Source organism: Heterocephalus glaber, unplaced genomic scaffold (genome assembly GCF_053883595.1).
Source record: "Heterocephalus glaber isolate CG9 unplaced genomic scaffold, H.glaber_assembly_v1.0 deba00000331, whole genome shotgun sequence".
Lineage (NCBI taxonomy): Eukaryota > Metazoa > Chordata > Mammalia > Rodentia > Bathyergidae > Heterocephalus > Heterocephalus glaber.
In genome coordinates, this window is record NW_028258142.1 from 50,911,208 (window position 1) to 50,926,396 (window position 15,189).

A 15,189-nucleotide genomic window follows, 5' to 3' on the forward strand; every position below is an offset into this window, starting at 1 on the left:
TAATGCTTAGACCAGAAATAAATAAAAAAAAGATCTGATACTCTTGAAATAAAAGGAAATAAAGACATTGTTTCAAATTATTTCAAAAGAAAATTCACTGAGAATGATAAAATTTGTAAAACAGGACAAAGTGACACTAAAATAGAGAATTAGAAATCATATAAATAAATCAAATTTTGATTTAGAAATCTCTACAAAACCAACAAAATAAGCACAAATTGAGAGGGGGGGGGAAGAAGTAATATTTTTTTTTAAATCAAGGAAAACCACCATGCAGACTTCATTTATAAAAGCAAGTTTTGTGAAAAAAAATCAATACAATACAAATACCCGATCGCTCAGTGGTTTCACTGACTGCTGCGCAAGCACAGGGACCCGAGTTCGATCCCCGGTGCCAAAAAAAATACAAAACACACAAAGAAACAGTGTAATCTTTGGGGCTGGGGATTTAGCTCAGTGGATCCGCCGCCTGCTTTGCAAGCTCAAGGACCCGAGTTCGATCCCAGGCACACACACACACACACAAAGATAAGAGAGATAAAAATTTCTACTGATATATGGAAAAATATGAAAAATATAATTTACTGGGGAAATGTACATTACTTAAATCAGCTGTAAAAAGTGAGTATTTGTGTGGTTCAATCAATTTAGCAGAAATAGAGAACATCACGATTTACCTCTGAAAATATCAACGTGGATTAGAACCTGTCCATAGGAATTCTACAGAATGCAAGTGATCTGAGTGCACCTGAACTAGAAAATGTGCACGTGATATTTGAACGGGCTATCTTAAAACCGGAAACAAAAAAGTAGAACTTCACTATGGAAGAAAAGACACTCGGTTATCGAAAATAATGCGATATAATATTATATACTCATTCTCTTTTTAAACTAAAGGCTGCCATTCAACAGTGTTTAGGAAGAGAATTCCTAAAATTGGAAACTTATATAATTTGATGAAAAGCTGTTTGTACAAAAAAGAAGAGGATTATGGGTACAAAATGAAGAGTAGTGCCTTGAAAGAGGTCTGGGAGTGTATTTCAGTGGTAGATAGCCTGCTTATTATGCAGGAGTCACCGAATTTGCTCCCAGGACCCCCCCCCCCCCACACAAAGCCTCAGAAAGAGATTCTTAACTGAAGGGTCTAAAGTCACATTTGCTTCACAAAAGTAATCACTCCTGTCCAAGAACCCTGCAGTAACCATCACTCCTCAAGTGAATCATTAAGTGCAATCTCATCAAGTCCCAAACATAAATCAGACATTCATTACCCACAGGTATAGTCAACATAGTATTGACTACTTCAGTCGATAGTGATGGGAATGCATTCTGGAAGAAAATTACATGTGTATGAAAAATGAGAGAGTGACTATCATTAGCCTCAGGTGGTATGTGTGTGTGTAATTAAATAGAAAACACATTAGAATCAAAAGACAAACAATTAGAGGTAATCAGCAAAACCAGCAAATGACCACAAAATAAATAATTAATATTGATGATTTTACCTATATCAGAAATTATCATGTAGGATGTAAGACAGGAAAAACACATTCTCAATAACAAAACTAAAATAAGTTTTCTATACTTAATCTAAAATAACTGAGCAAGGTGTATGTGTTTATAAGAATTTTCTTAAGGAAAAACAAGAAACTAATATAATTTAGCCTATGTTGCTGTACAGATACATTTTGTATTGTCATTAATCTATAAATTTCAAACCATAAATGATGTAATAATCAAAACATCACTAAGATTTTAAATACAAGTTGGCAAGAAAACTGCAGAACACATCTGGAGATTATATAGAAATTGTATTTATGTTAAGTAAAATAGAAAAAATTAACTATTGAAAATGAACAATGCAGCAGAGTTGCTACATTTGTAATGTGTGGAAACAACAACTCTACATCCAAAATATTTTCATCATTCTAAACTAAAACCAAGCCTCAGTAAATAGTTGTTTCCCATTCCTCCCTGCCTTTTACCTGGAGACCCACCAATATCTTCTTTTATTTACTTATTTTTGTCTCTATGGATTATCTATTTTGAATACTTAATACAATGCATGACTTTTTTGTGGTTCCTTATTTCCCTTATTTAGCATGTTCTTTAAGTTTACTAACTTATTTGCACTATAGTATACACTATATTGCATTCTTTTTAAAATAACTGAATGTTATCCCATTGCAATTTGACCATTCTTGTGTCGATGGGCATTTGGGTTGTTTCCTCTTCTTGACTATTTTGAATATAATCATGCATGCACATGTGTTTGAGTTCATTTCAAATTGTTTTGTGTGTACTCTACATTAGGAGAGTTTAAATAAAATAACAGAAGCTTCCTTTACTATACAATAAAATATTTTGTAAACACATGGTAACCTGTGTTTTCATGGCAGTGATAAAAAGAAGTTAATGAAAATAGAGACTACATGATCAGAATGAAATCTTTGTGATCAAGAACCAACTCTGTGTTTGGTTATAATATAGCAGAGAGGTGGCATTTAATTCTGCGAGGAAATGAAGAAAATTTTAATGTGATAGGAAAATTAGAAAAATAACTGAAGCTAACTGAAATGCTTATTCAGATCATTATAAAAATAAAATTCAAATATTTCAAATTAGTAATAATAAATCAGATTATAATGTTCACAGGAGAATTAATGTTTATTCATTTAAAAAATTAGAAGAGAATAATACATTTATACCTTTAAAAATTAAGATGCCTTTAAAATAAGAAACATTGTTTTTGTATATTACAAAAAAGGTAAATGTTAATAAACTTAACTATATTATTTTTACACTTATGGGATGTAGTATATGAGGCACAGTAAAAATGCCAAAGATAGACTAACTATTTGCAGTATGTTTTGATTAATGTAAAAAACATAAAGATTTCAATAAATCATTAAGCTCAATGAATTAATAGGATATTTAGGATATTTATGAGTGATATCTTTACTTTGTAGTATGTTACATTCTAGAGTTGATTATGTTTATATGTGTAGAATAAATAAGCATTTAAATTTATCCTCTTAATAAACAGCTGCTATGTTATATCACAACTTTTATTGTAGATTAGATAACAGAACTACAATTAGAAAAGAAAGGTTATCACAATATTTAGAAATCTCAGTCTTATATGATATGAGGCCATTTCATAATTTCTATACAAGGGAGATAATGAGATGCTTATGAGATAATGAGATGTACCTTGGTGAACCCAGTCTGATCAGCACTCAAAAACATTTATTAAATGAGTGTATTTAATCAATTCTTTTCTTATTTTATATTGGTTTGATTTCATTTAAAAACTTCTTCATATCCTTAAAGACTTAAACTTTTTTCTTATAAGACAACCACAAAGTCAAATAATATCATCTATTTTATTTTAAATTACAGTTACAGAAATACAAGAAAATTATATAACCTATGGATAGCATTTTTTTTTTCTAAATTGACATACAGAGAAGAATATAAAGCTTCCCACACATACCTCCTCTTCTATTCACCAGTGAAATAACTGCCTTTTTTAGGGTAACATAACCCACCAATTACCCTTGACAAATCGTTTATTCAGAACCTCTGAACACCTGTGCTAAGACATTTAGTAACAAATCATTATTCAAAGGTTATGATTTTTAAAAATCTAAATAAATACACCTTACTGTTAAAAGAGTGCTTTTTAATTGCAGGACTTTTTTCCCCTTAAAGTCTTGAAATACTTTTGTTGCACTCTACTCTTAGTTTTCCCCTCCTGAATAATTGCTACGTTCACTGCCAACATTATAACTACCTTTTGCAACTGACATACCAACATTTGAATGGCAAACCCTGAGTCTTACTAAACTTATTCTTGCATTCGAGGCTGAAAGAAAAATATTGATTGGATTTTCCATGTTTTCCTGTTGAGTCTTCATAGCCTAAAACTAATGCACCTCTAATAATATCAAAATTGAACATAGCTACTTATGAATAGATTATTTTAAAGGAAAAAATTATTTAAAATGTCAATCATGGCAAACGAGTAAGGAGTATATTTAAAACTAAGTAGATGCACAAAAATTCTGTAAATGTAGCAGTTTCTCATTTCAGTTATGTGTTAGTAATTTTTCCACTGATTTAATTTTGTCAATCATACAGATGGGAGAAATAGCATGCTTCCATCAGAATAGTTTACTTCTCTAAGTGTTCTCTAATCTGCTTGTTATTTATAGAAGAATAATGAGGTGTTATATCTGTAGTTAGCAAATAAATCTGATAACAATCACTTTAATGAGCTCTTTTATAAGATTAGAAATCAGATTTATTAGAATTAAGCCCAAAATCTACTAGGTGGAGACTCAACTTATACAGCTACAGTTTTTAGTTTTGGGGTTTTAATGAAATATACAGAATGTTAAAAAGGAGTTTTTCAAAATTTCTGAAGGTTGGGAATTGACTGATGACAAACTGAGGTATGTCAAATGTATGTTTTGTGTGATTTCTATTGAATTCTAAATTCCCTTGCAGTGACTGCATCCAACTTCTTTTCTTGCAGTCACCGAGGGGGGGCTTAATATCTACTCCAATAATGAAAGGATAATTTAGCAATTAGAATTTTATTAGCTGTTTGATAGTGATCATTCTCAAGACAATAGTAGGAGACATATAGTGTAATGAGAATTTTCAGGGGAGAAAGAATGAAGAGTTGGGAGTTATCAAATTGTGAAAGTAACAGTCATTTTATTAAGGAAAAAATGACATTAAAAATTAAAATAGCAGATATGTGAACATTAAGAAACAACACACTTAAGAATATCACCAAATGCTACTTAACTTTTTAATTAAATATATATATATTTTAAATTCTATATGTATTTAATTATATTATGGTTTGTATAGGGTGCTCCATGGGCCTTGAGTTAAGAGCTTAACACTACTGGCTGATAGTGGAAACTTCAATAAGAGGTAGGACCTTGCTCACTGAAGTGTGCCATTAAAGGGATAGTGGACCCTGGTCCTTTCTATCTTTCTTATCCCTGGCCATGAGGTGAAGGCTTCACCAAAATATATACTAACTGCAATGAGCTGCCTCGCCATAGACCAAAGGCAATGGGACAACTGAGCATGGAACAGAGGCTGAAATTTCCAAAACTGTGACCCATAATCCACTTTTGTCCTTTCAGGTGGATTGTCTCAGTTATTTTCTCACAGTAATGGAAAGTCGATTGATACAGTCAGTTGCCCTGTCTTTGTTCTTGTTTTTGAAAAATTTACAAGGCTATTTCTGGTTAGTAACTGTATAATTAGGAATGAGTAAAAAAAGCTGTTATTAGTGTAGATATATATATATATATATTTATATATATATATCATGATATATCAGTTTTTGGCAACAGATTAATAGACTTAGTGTCTTTTCAATTGACAATATTGTTTAATGAGTATATTAATGAAATATATGTTTGGTCATATATATAGTTATATAAGATGTGTATGTATCATTGAAATTTCAAGGAGACCAGCACACCACATGGCCTGAGCTCCACTCCAGGGGTCTGCCACCTCTAGGGTCCAGAACTTGCCTGACAATGAGTAGAAAAAACATCATTCTTACCCCAGGAAGATGGCTCAGTGGTGAGCAGCAGAGAGAGAGAGAGAGAGAGAGAGGAGATCAAAAACTCTATTGAAAGTATATAGAGCAGAATGAGCCAATGTGAAGACAGAATATCAGATATAGAAGACAGGATTGTGGTTAGTGAACATGAAAGGAAAGAATTCTTATAAATAGCAGGGGATCACAAGAAATCAATCCAGCAGGTGATAGATGATGCAAAGAAGAATAACATAGGATTGATTGGAGTCAATTAAAATGCAGGAGATAGTACAAATAACATAAAAAATTGTTCACAGAGGTAATAGCAGAAAGCTTCTGACCCAGGGTAAAAGAACTCAACATACAAATAAGTGAGGCATATAGGATTCCAACTAGCCACAATAAAAAATAAAAATCTACACCTAGGCATATAATAGTCAATATTCCAAAAATCCAATGAAGAACAAAATATTAAAAGCAATTACACATATATATATATAAATATATATATATATATATTTATATATATATATATAAAGGAAAGCCCATCAGAATCACACAAACCCTCGAGTTAAGAAAATCCTGAAGTATTTCAAGCCCTAAAAGTAAACAAAATCTAACCCAGATTAATGTATCTTACAAAACTATCTTTCAAAATAGATGGAGAAATAAGATACTTTCATAACAAAGAACACCTGAGGAACTAAATGAATCCCAAACCAGCACTCCAAAAAGTTCTAAACAACATCCTAGAAAAACACAAGGAGGATTACAACTCCATGAACCCCAGTAGAATGAAGCCATCAGGCCAGGCAAGAAATTAAATGGAAGTGGGGGCTGGCAGCCAGAAACAGAAAAATATCCTGACAATGATTATTCAACACATATCAGTTATAACTATGAATGTCAATGGACTCAATTCACCAATCAAAAGAAATAGACTGGCAGAATGGATCAAGAAGGAATATCCAACAATATGCTACATACAAGAAATGCTTTTAATTCAAAAAGAAATTCATAGACTGAAAGTTAATGGATGGAAAACTATAGCCCATGCAACAGGGACAGGGAAGAAAGCAGGAGTAGCTATCCTATTTGCAGACAAAGTGGATTTCAAACCAAAAGTAATTAAGAGAGACAAAGAAGGTCACTACATCCTTGGAAAAGGACCAATCCAAGAGGAAGAGATAACAAACATAAATATATGTGCACCAAATACTAGTGCACCCAACTATATGAAACAAACATTAACAGACATGGAAAATCAGATAAACACTAATACAGTGGTGATGAGGGACCTTAATGATTCACTGTCAAAAATAGACAAATCAACTAGATAAAAAATCAACAATGAAATACTAGAACTGAACCAAACTTTTGAATGAATGCACTTGATAGATATCTACAGAGGTTCTGCCCCACAAAACTAGAGTACATATTCTTTGCAGCTGCACATGGGTCATTGTCCAAAATAGGCCACATGCTAGCTCATAGAACATGCTTAAGTAAATGCAAAATAACTGAAGTGAATCCCTGCATATTGTGAGACCAAAACTGAATGAAATTGGAGATCAATAGCAAAAGAAACCACAAGAACTCTATAAACACATGAAAACTGAATAACACCATTCTGAACATCGAATGGGTCACAGAGGAAATTAAAGAAGAAATTAGACAATTTCTACAATCTAATGATAATGCCAGTACAACATTCTAGAATTTATGGGACATGATGAAAGCAGTTCTATGAGGGAAATTCTTAGCACTGAATACTCCTATTAGGAAAACAGAGTGAGCTCAAATAAGCAACCTAATACTGAACCTCAACTATTAGAAAAAGAAAAACAGGACAAACCCAAAACTCATATAAGGGAGGAAATTATAAAGACTGAAGGAGAAGAGGGTGGGGATTTAGCTCAGTGGTTTCACCACCTGCTGCGCAAGTGCAAGGAGCCGAGTTCTATCCCTGTACCAAAAAAAAAAAAAGACCTGAGCAGAAATCAATGCAATGGAGAATAAGAGAATGATACAAAACAAATCAATGAACCAAAGAGTTGGTTCTTTGAAAGGATAAACAAAATTGTCAAACCTTTAGGCAATCTTATCAAAAAAGAAAGAAAAAGCTCAAATCCATGCAATTAGGAATGAAAAGAGTGAAACAGACCCAGCAGAAATTCAGAGGATTGTCAATACCTATTTTGAGAACCTGTAGTTCAATAAGATAGAAAACACAGAAGAAATAGGCAGATTTCTAGACACATATGATTTGCCAAAGTTGAACCAAGAAGATATAAAAATTCTGAGCAACCCAATATCAATCAATGAAATTGAACATGGAAATAAAAATTTACTAGCAAAGCAAATTCTGGATACTGATGGCTTTACTGCTGAATTCTACAAGAAATTTACAGAACTATCGCCACTACTGTTTAAATTCTTCAATTAAGTTGGAAGGGAAGCAATACTCCCAAATTCATTCCTGGAAGCAAGCATCACCTTGACCCCAAAACCAGAGAAAGATTCAACCAAAGAAAGAGAACTATAGGCCAATCTCCCTAGTGAACATCGACAAAAATCCTAAATAAAATATTGCCAAACAGAATTCAGAAGATCATTAAGAAGATCATACACCCTGACCAAGTAGGATTCATTCCAGGGATGCAGGGATGATTCAACATACACAAATCAATAAATGTAATACACTATATTAACAGAGCCAAGGACATAACCATATGATCATCTCAACAGATGCAAAAAGAAAGCATTTGACAAAATCAAATGCCCATTGATGATAAAACCCTACAGAAAATTGGAATAGATTGTCTTTATCTCAACCTGATAAAAGCCATCTATTAAAAAGCAAAATCCAACATCATACTAAATGTTCGAAAGCTGAAATCCTTTACACTAAAATCAGGAATAAGCCAATGATGTCCACTATCACCACTCTTGTTCAATATAGTTTTGAAAACATTAACCATAGCAGTTAGATAAGAGAAAGAAATAAAGTTAGAAAATGAAAAATTTAAATTGTCACTATATACAGATAACACAATACTCTATATAGAAGACTCCAAGAACTCTACCAAAAGTCTAGACTTAATAGCCAAGTTCAGTAGAGAGGCTGAATACAAGTCAATATTCACAAATCTATAGCCTTCCTGCACACGAACAACAGATCGCTGAAAGAGGAACTGGAGAAACAACTATTTTCACAGTAGCTCTCCAAAAAATGAAATACCTAGGAATCAATCTAACAGAGAAAGTAAAAGATCTCTACTGTGAAAACTACAGCACTCTGAAAAAAGAGATCAAAAGGATATCAGAAAAGAGAAAGACATCACTTGCTCCTAGGTAGGAAGAACAAATACAGTGAAAAAACTGCTATATATATTCAATGCATCCCAACTGAAATTTCAAGAGCATATTTCACAGAACTTGAGAAAACAACCCAAAAATTCATTTGGAAGAAGAAGAGACCTTGAATATCAAAAACTATTTAGGCAATAAAGACAAGGTAGGGGGTATCACGATCCCCAACTTGAAACTATCCTACAAAGCTAATATGATAAAAACCACATGGTACTGACAAAGAAACAGACCTGAGGATCAATGAACAGATTAAAAGATGCAGAAACAACTCCAGACACGCTCAACCACCTCATCTTTGACAAAGGAGCCAATGATCCTCGAGGGAGGAAAGATAGCCTCTTTAATAAATGGTGCTGGAAAAACTGGATTTTAATCTGCTAAAGATTAAAACTAGACCTTTATCTTTCACCATGCACTAAACTAAAATCCAAGTGGATCAAAGATCTAGACATTAAAACAGATAAACTAAACTTGCTGAAAGATAGCTTAGGTAGAACTATTGAAGACATTGGCATAGGAAAAGACTTTATGAACAAAACTTCAGTGGCATGTAACCTAACACAAAGAGTCAAGAACTGGGACCTCATCTATTTAAAAGCTTCTGCACAGCAAAATAAACCACCAACAGAGTGAAGAGACCACCTACAATGTGGGAAACTCAGACAAATGGCTACTATCTAGAATATACAAAGAACTTAAAAAAAATTAGACCTCCCAAATTTAAAGACCTAATTTAAAAATGAGCATCTGAAATGAACAGACATTTCTCAGATGCCGAAGTAGAAACAGCAAATAAACATATGGAAAAATCTTCAACATCACTGGTCATTCAAGAGATACAAATGAAAACAACACTGAGATTCCACTTCACTCCAGAAAGAATGGCTGCTATGAAGAAATCAACCAATAGCAAATGCTGGTGGGGTTGTGGGGGAAAATAGTACCCTACTCCACTGTTGATAGGAGTGTAGACTTGTGCAACCACTGTGGGAATCAGTGTGGAAATTCCTCAGAAAGCTAGGATTAGAGATCCCATTTGACCCAGCTCTTCCCCTACTGGGTATCTTCAAAAAAGAATTAAAATCATCATACCACAGCTATATATGCACACCCTTGTTTATAGTGGCCCACTCTGTAATGGTTACATTTTGGAAACAGCCCAAATGCCCACCAACTGGTGACAGTATAAAGAAGGTGTGGCTTTTTAATAAAATTGAGTATAACTCAGACATAAAGAATGATAAGCTAGAGACATTTATAGTTAAGTGGATGCACATTGAGGCCATACTCGAGTGAAATAAATGGGACAGACATGTGTAAATACTGAATAGTTTCTCTAGTGTGAGAAACTGATAGTGTAAATGAGAACCAAAATGTATAATACATAATGTGAAATAAGAAGAAAAGGCCCAAAGGAGAAGGGGAAGCAGCGAAGGGAAATAGGGAAAAGGAAAGAAGGGTAAGAAAAAAATATGAGAAAAGAAGGAAAAAATGGAAACAGTTTTTTGTAAATAGGGAGGGGTGGAGGGGTGGAAGGTAGTCAAGAGGAATGGGGAGAAAAGAAGAACCAAGATATATCGTATAAAGGTACAAATTCCCAATGATGAATGTGATCATAATGTATATCTAAAATGTACCAATAAACTTAATAAAAAATTTTTAAAAAAGAAATTTGAAAGCATTTGCCATGTGTTTTAAAACTATTTTATCATATATATCTTAAATATATGTATAAGAATTAAAATTACAAACACCATGTATATAAACATAGGTCCAAAAACATTTCAAATATCCCTACTATTGTCTATTGTAAATATGCCGTAATTAATTTTACCTGTCCACTACTGTTGGTCATTAAAGTGTTTCTAGTTTTTGCCATGCTAAACAATCTTGTGGAGAACACGATAAAGATAAATGCTGTCATATGAAGAATTCAGAAGTAAGGAATTTTACTGCATTTCATAAAATTTTCCTATTTACAGCTACTCTAAGAATTTTGTACTTGATAATCTCATCAAATTAGGGAAATATAGACATAGGATGATTAAACTACATGAAAGTAAATATTTGGAAGTGTAAATAAAAGAAAAACTACTAAATCTGATTAATGATCTTTTTCCATGTAATAAAGTCTCTGGAAAACTTACCATTGTTCAAACTGATTTGCAAGTAGCACTAGTCATGCATTTAATAATTCCAATTTTAGTCAAAATAAATTGTTTAATTTTTGACATATTAATACTAAACGTTCAGTTGAAAAAATTTTTGTCTATGTCTTTGTGGTTTCATTTTTCTTTTTTTATTTCAGATTTATATTTTCTTCATGATGTTTGTACACAATAGCCTCATTTTTCAAAGCTGTCAACCACTTTATTAAGATTCACATGTCTGGAATCTCCTGTGTTCCTTCTTATGGAATAGGGTCTTCTGTTTTACTCTGAACAAATCTCTCAGTAGTCTCAATAGACAACTCTGATTTATTCAAACTCCATTCCCGAATATTTATCAATCAGAGTATTAGAAAAAATTCAGTACCTGTTTCCTCCTTCTATTAATTTTTAGGTTAAAAAAGTTAAAGGGATATTCAAATATAAATCATTTTCTTTTTTGAAAAAAATAAAATATGCTATATCACAGGTAAAGAAGAGATTTAAATATGATACACGAGTCATTTAAATATGACCAAAATAATTAAAATAGAGTTGAAAAAATTTATTGTGAGTAACTAAATTCAACTATTTATACTTTAATCACTCTGCCTCTTGCTTCTATCCATGCTGACCAAAGTTCTCTAAAATAAATAGTCTTAAATTTGACTTGGACTTTCTTGATTACAGGAAATGATCGAGTTGGTTGGTATACATTCCAAATCAACTTTTGGATTTTAGAAGTTATTCAATGATCTTTTTAAATTAAAATTTAACTGGGATCTTTTTAAATTAAAATTTAACTGGCACATAAAAACAAAAATGTGTATATATTTAGGTTGCCATTGTGTTTTGATACATGTATACATTGTATAATGCTTCAATCAGGGTAACCATACCTGTCGCCTTAAACAATTGTCATTTCTTTATGGTGAAAATATTCAAAATCCCTTCATTTAGAAATGTGTAGTATTGTTACCATTATTTATAGCCACCCTCGTGTACAATTACACACCAGAACTTCTTATTCATATCTAAGCATAGCTTAGTACCTATTGATCAGCATTCTCTCATTCCTATTTTTAAATTTTGGCATGAATATCCCCACCTACTGTCTTTGTTTGTTTTGGTGCTAGAGATTGGACACAGGACCTTGCATATGCTAAGCACGTGCTCTACCACTGACAACCCTAGCCCATGATTTCTTTTTAAGATGTTAAGATCTCACCAGTGCAAACCTTGAAAATTTTTAAACAGAACAAGAGGGCTTATGCAAGGCTCTCCAATACCTTTTTTAGTAAATATGTTCACCAATATCTTTGTAAATATACAAATATACACTCACATAGAAGCTACACAGTATGGATACTATTTTAAGTTTTTAACTCTTCAACAAATTATGTAAATATCTCTTATTCTGATAAGTAAGAATTAACATTATCTATTCACAGTACTGTAATTTATTTTATTATTAAATTAGAGCAGAGTTTCACAGTAATGACAGTAACCCATATCTACTGACTACACATTACATGACAGGTCATTTTTAAGGCATTTTCAGTATTTATTTACAGTGTAGGATGGACATTTAGGCTCTTTTTCCTTATTTTCATAAAAAAAATCTAGTAGAGATTAAAATTTTCCATATACAGTTATCCTTTCGTACGGGGAAGTTGTTTCTAAAATCTGTGAATGTTTAAGTCCCTTACGTAACATAGCATAATATTTGCACTCACACTAATCTCATTCTCCCATATATTTTAAATAATCTTCAGATAACTTATAATACCTACTACCTAAATGTAATATAAATAGTCGTTACCTTGTATTACAGTATGTTTAGGGTATAATCGCTAAAAATATCGTGATTCACTAAGGTGCAATTATTTTCCCTGAATATTTGTTTGAACCCATGGAGGAGGAAACTAGAAAGAGGAGATTCTATTGCTTTGAATATTTTTTTCTGATTTACACTATAAACACATTTATAGGAAGTAAAATGTTACTTCTGACCTCCACATTACCTCAACCTATTTATATTCCTACCCAAAAGATTAGCACTTCAGAGAATTCAAAATCCATTACTCATTGTCTTTATCTCTAGTAAAATTTAGTGTCTTTTGTACAGTTATGTATTTCTTCTTTTATGTAGATGATTTTTTTATCTGTACTGTGGGTCATTTGCTTTCTAAGAGTTCACTTTGGTATAAAAATTTAGAGGTATGGCATGTGTTTATTTATTTATTTCTCACACAATGATAATTGTATATTGTTTTAAATGTCTCAGTGATCTACCATCTCTCATTAGACTCTTCTGGATGATTATTTTCCACTCTCACAAAGCAACAATTTGCAGGCAACTGGTTAGTGCTTGTTCCTTTTTATCATCATCATAGTAAAATCTAAAGCTTGTGTGTGTGTGTGTGCGTGTGCGTGTGTGTGATTTCTTTTATTTTAGTTATTAGAATATATAAAACTGTCACATTCTTACCTTTTTCTTCCATCTTCTCCACATAATATATAACATCATCTTAAAATTTCTGTTTGACTCTTCATTGTACTTCATTTTCCTATCTTTTATTTAAGGGTATTTAAATGTTTTCCTTATTTTGATGCAATATTCCATCCAATAATAACCTCTGAAAATAATTTATGGGTGGCAAGGCTTTTGCGAATATACACCTGGGAAATTACTCGTTCTGTCCTCACTCTTGACTGACACTTTGGCTGGATCTGGAATTCTATTTTGGAATTTTTCTCTTCAGATCATTGCTACATTCACTTCTCTCTTCCAGGATTTCTTTTAAGAAGTCTGATGACATTCTAATTCCCAGTCCTTACAGGTGGCATGTTTTAATGTTAAGCTTTTGTTACCAGAAATAGTATGTTCCTCTCATTATCTTGACTATGTGGAAATATAAAAATATATATTTATTGGATCTTATTTTTATTCATTTTCTAGAATGACTGTGTAATATTTAAATACACTCTTCTAATTCATCTCTGTTGCATTTGCTATTAATCATTGGAAATTCAATTTTAAAACATCTTTGTGTTAATCTTAAATTGTTCTTTTTTGTTTGTGAATGGTCCTTTGTTATAGAACTCTATTTTCCTAGGTATAATAACAAGAATCTCCCTAAGGGTATTGATTAGAATTGAATTGTCTGGATAAATACCTTCATTAATCTGATTATTTATATAGTGGCAACAAGAGCATTTTAATTAGTCCTCCTTAAGTTTGCTTTGTAAATATAGAGCCACACAGTTTTGAAAAAGCACTACGGTTACAAAATTAGAATCTCTCTGAAAGCATTCATAAAAGCTGGGATTTTAAAAATTCCATATTATCTACTTACCCCATAGCTAGTGAATTGAGACAAGCAGTTCTTTCTATTAATTTTACCTGCAGCTCCCAAAATTATGGGTGAATTCTCTTTTTGACTGAATTCTTATATAAATTTTTTTGTTTCTTCTAGTGAAAGAATTTTCTCGCCACCTGTGAACCTGGTATTCTCTAAGTCATGTACTAAGCTAACTTTCCTGGGAGATTTTTCTAAGATATTCTAAGTATTATTTTAAGTATTTTCTAAGTATTAGTATTTTCTAATTAGTATGAATAATATATTTAAAAATTTCTATTTATATAAAGTCAATCATTATTTAACTGTTATTTGTCATATCAGAAAAAATAATAATCATTAATAAATATGGTACTTTAGTTATGGCCTTTTTGCAAAGTCAGTTTTTCTGATTACATCTGGGTAGAACAGAGAATGACTTCTTAATAAATCTACTTAATAAATCAGGCAATGTGATTCACACATGTAATCCTAGCAGAAGTATCTAGGTTCTGAGGCAGAAGTATCTAAGTTTGAGGCTACATATTGAGTTCAAAGCCACCCAAGAATACACAAGGGACCCCTGTCTCAAGAAACAGAAGCAAAAACAAGCAAATCTACCTAAATAATTATACTTACATGGAAATCAATGAGATTGAGAATTTTAGAATATTTCATTTCAGTTAGAAACGTTGACTGTAATATACTTAAGGTTCTTTATACTCACAAATAGGCCATTTGAATTATATCA